The following is a 5,009-nucleotide window of genomic DNA, read 5'->3' on the forward strand; positions in this document are numbered from 1 at the left end:
CATTTACTATAATTACTTTTCTCTCAGATAGCCACTGCCGAAATCACTCTTGCTTAGCTTCCATCAGCAATGGATTGGGTTACCTAGGAGACCTGCTTATATTCAAGTAATCTAAAATAGAATAAAAATATAATTAAAATTTTGCTAAATATTCCAATGGTCAGATATTTTATATTTGATATACGTTGAATGATATTTTCCATTAAGAAATACAAGAAAGACATAGGACCTCATTGCGCAGAAGCATTTTTTTATTCTACATTGCCTGTAGGAAAAATTGTACACTGCCTCTAAACTGCTATTAAGGTTTCTCTATTACTCAAATCTAACTGGCTTCTTGCGGGGTTTGCATCCTCCTAGGTGAAAGGCTAGGACTAGATACTGGACAAGAGGAAGTTAGAAGTGTTAAGAGTGAAACACAGCTTCAAGAAGTATTTATTTTTCTTTCCCTGGAGCAGAGGCTAAGCATAGGACAGAGGTTTTAGAGCAATCTTCAGGAGGCTGTGATATAGACATCCCCAGAGTGTATGGATAAATAAATCAAGGTATCCATCAGCTTGGAAATAAAACTGAGGTTGAAAGCCATTATTAAGCAGTCATTTGGTGTTTTAAAATGAAGGATCTAGAACAGAAATTAAAGTGTTACATTCCATAAGTCTTTGTCTTGCCCTGTTTTATTCATAGAAGGCATTATTAATTGATCATTTAACTATCATTGAGATCAAATGCGGTAACTCACTCCTCTGTTGTGATCACCTACTGTAGACTAGCCAAGAAAGTTAAAACTGAGCTAGTAGAGTCATAAAGTGTGAAGTAAATAATTAAATGATTATAGTTAAATTCCCTTCCTGACAATTTGAAAACTTGTATAATATGTGAGTTTAATTCTCGTGAGGACTTTATCTCTTCATAGCATCATTTAGTTTTGCTTTAAAATTGTTTTTCCCACCATTTAACAGGCTATGTAATTTTTTGTTGCTGCAAGTCAAACATAATGTACATAGTAATAAGAACTGAGGTAAGTAAACATTTTGTATGATTATTTATGCTAATCTGGCTAGGAGTTGGGCTATGTTTAATATTTTATATAGCTCTAGTTGCCAGAGCCTCAAACTCTTCTGATTTTTTTTTTTTTTTTAATCTTCACCACTCACTTTGGCCTCCCTAAGAACTTCACCTTTGTGGAGGCTGAAGCAACTTCATCTTGGACGCACATCCATCATGCTGACTTCTGATTAACCCCAGTTCTGGGAATGCATCTAAGAGTTCTACTTTCACATACCCATAAATTCTGCCCTTAGTTTGATGTTATTGTAAACATTTACTTACCATACATCCTGCCCTTAGGCAATTTCCATATGGTATATAAACCCTGCGTCTGGGCACAGGGATTCACCATCTTGTCCCTTGGCTGCTCAAGACATGGCTTCTGTTTGTAAGTCCCTACAATTAACGAATGTTTCTTTCTGTGAAACTGGATTTGTCTGCCTCTTTATTCTGCCCCTTAGCTTCCTAGGCCTTTGCGGGTAGGTTTGCATAGACCTGCTCACTGCAGAAAAGTTTCCGAGTCTATGTCTTGCAGCACATTTAACTGCAATTCACTATTTTTACACTAGACCTCTAATGATGTGAAGGTAATATGTGTATGGGTGAGGGGGTGAAGCATTCTATAATCTCATTATTAAATCTCAGTCTTTCAGTGGACCTGTATTTTAGGACTGCCATCTTCACCAGTGGTATAGTCCTCCTTAACATCCCCTGCAAAAAAAAAAAAAAAAAGAAAAAAGGAAAAAACAAAACAAAACACCCCACCTTCCTCCTTGCCCTCATTTGGTGAGATAGAAAAGCAGTAGGGGGCTGGCATGGGAAGAAATGACTTTCTCTATTTGGGAAAATCCCTAATAAAGCCTTTTTCTCAGAAGAGTGGGTGTTTGTTATGGAAAATGCTCTAGGCATTACAAAATAAAATTGCTCTTTCCTTTCCCCTGCCGGAGGCAAGAGGGTAGGTTTCTCAGATCCTCACCAGGAAAACTCAGTGGGGTTCAAAAAAGTATGGAGAGCAGTAAGACTGCAGCTCCTATAGTTTCTCATTAGTCCACGCTCAGCCTCCAACAATTGGTCAACATTACCATGTAAGTTGTCCTACCAGTTTTTTTACTCCAGTGACTCCCGTTTCAGGTAAGCAGGTGTTGGCAATGACTCTGGATTCACCTGTCTCTCCACATTTTGAGTTGCTCTAAAACCTCAGTTCCCTTGTCCAAGAAAAGTCATACATTTTCAATTTTTTGAATGCTGTTTTCTTCTTGCAAAAATAAGAGTAAAAACTCCTAACCTCTCTACACGTGAAAACTGAAACTGCGAGTCATTTAATTTTCTTTTAACATAAGTAATTGAATGGTACTATAAGGAAAAATATAAAAACTTTACCAGTAATCAGAACAGAGCTATTATCACCCATCTACTTAAAGGGATGAAAGGAAGCAAAGATTCCAAGAAGAGAAAGTTTTATAGTGAATTTGCTCTTGACAAGAGCTGTTTTTTTCTTTTTTTTTTTTTTTTTCTAGGGGAGCAAAGTTTAAGAGATACCATACAGTAAGGAAGTAAAGTAAATAAAAACTCCAGTACGGGGTGTGGTAGCTCACATCTTTAATCCCAGCACACTGGCAGGCCAAGGTGGGCAGATAAGTTGAGGTCAGGAGTTCAAGACCAGCCTGGCCAACAAGGTGAAACCCTGTCTCTACTAAAAATACAAAAATTAGCTGGGCATGGTGGAGGGTGCCTGTAATGCCAGCTACTCAGGAGGCTGAGGTTGTCGAGATCACACCACTGAACACCGGGCTGGGCTACAGAGCAAGAGTCCATCTTGGGGGAAAAAAATACCCTCCAATATCAATCATTTCTTCTGACTGAACTACTATGTTTCCCCCTTCACCATCTTATTGGCAGATAGCAGACGGGAGAAGGGCAAAGGTTGAATCTGGTAAATAAAACGTTTCCAGCAGAGCTGCAATTGTTACTACCAACACTCATTGGTAATAACAGCAATAATCAGCCAGGGTCATAGGAGGATAAGGAGAATGATATCAGGGAGGAGAAACTTGGCTACCATGGGGAAATTTCCAGAACAGAATTCCTGTGAGCTGAAGACTACCTCATTTATGTCTAGCAAATGTTCATAGTTTTGAATTGAATAGATTATAAGCTAGATTAGAAAAGGCATAGTTAGCAAGAAAAAATTGAATAAACCATCATTCTTAGCAAACTATCACAAGAACAGAAAACCAAACACCGCATGTTCTCACTCATAGGTGGGAACTGAACAATGAGATCACTTGGACTCAGGAAGGGGAACATCACACACCGGGGCCTATCATGGGGAGGGGGAAGGAAGGAGGGATTGCATTGGGATTTATACCTGATGTAAATGATGAGTTGATGGGTGCAGCACAGCAACATGGCACAAGTATACATATGCAACAAACCTGCACGTTATGCACATGTACCCTAGAACTTAAAGTATAATAATAAAAAATAAATAAATAAATAAAATAAAAAATTGAATAAAAACTCTTGAAAGCAGGCATACGCCTGAGTTATTCCACACGTAGGCTATTCCTCTTGTTTTAAAGCCCTCATATAGTCTTTGCTGCTGTAGCTTTTACCCATCTCTGTGGTTTAGTTCAGATACCATTTTTTAAAATAAAACTCATTTCTCATAGAAATTAATCTTCACTTTTTCCGAATTCCTATAGCAGATTTTGATTCCCTCACATTTCTAATACATTCCATCAGTCATTATTAGATTTTATATAGATATTATTCACTCATTAATATATTTAAGATCACTTATTAAAGTCAAAGCATGGAAAAATGAAACTACTTAACATTGTAATTTAAATTAGTAATAATCTGGTATGGTTTGTGGTAGAAGTCAGAATTGCAAAAATAAGTCATGGCTAATTGACAAAATACTAGGCCAGGCCAAGTGTGCCAAATTAAGGAGTTTGAAAATTTTCTGGAATCCTCAAGCATTTCTAAAATAAGTAGCTATGCGTATATCTAAGTAACTGTATGTCTAATTTGACCTAATAGATTATGTAGTAACTGCAACTAGGTATTATTTTATCCTGGTCCTTAAGTTCCTCAAGAAACTGGTCAATTACTGTTAGATTGATTCATTTCTCTGTGAAAACAAAACTGAGGCTCAGAACAGTAAATGACTGCCCATGATCATGTAGCTGGATGGGGCACAGATTATGTTCTGATTCCTAGTTTTGAGCACTACATTACAACCTGATGCAATTTCCCCTTTTTATATTTCTGTTCATGTTCCTGTGCATGGTATCAACTAGTATAATTTCACAGTACAATGCTTAACACCTGCTTTCTGCTAGACTATGCATATTAGTGTATTTTCTTTGCCAAATGAGTCACAAGTGATTAGCAAACGTTAGGGAAATAAACTGAGTGGATGACAGGAGAAAGGCATTGGTTCTCATTAGATCTTTCTATTTACACTCAATGATAAGTCCCAAAATATTTCATCTAGATACAAATTACACAAAAGAGGAGTCCATGCAAATGAATTGCCTGCCCGAAAAAATTAAAAAGAAAAAACAGTAAAAGAGTGAAGTGCCATTTGATAATCTAGAGGTAGAATAAGTTTACAGTTAACATGCTTATATCTTTAGAAATATGTACGTAGAACTTTTGTGATTTGCCCGAGAATGATTTTAATACTTTAGATCTGAGGTTTTCAACCTTTCTCTGTTCACCATGCCCTTAGTATCTCAGTGATTGTTTTCATAGTACCCCTAAGCCAAAAGAAGTAAATCCTGTTTAGTAAACACTTAGGTCCAAATAACATATTTCCTAAAAAATTAACAGTCACTTAAAAAAATAGGAGAAATTAAATACAATTACACACCATTACTTACTGAAAGTATGTATGTACCCGTTTTCCACTGTAAACCTTTTCAAACCTCAGAATTAGACTGGTGGTAGCCACC

The sequence above is a fragment of the Mandrillus leucophaeus genome, unplaced genomic scaffold (assembly GCF_000951045.1).
Source record: "Mandrillus leucophaeus isolate KB7577 unplaced genomic scaffold, Mleu.le_1.0 Scaffold713, whole genome shotgun sequence".
Taxonomy (NCBI): Eukaryota; Metazoa; Chordata; class Mammalia; order Primates; family Cercopithecidae; genus Mandrillus; species Mandrillus leucophaeus.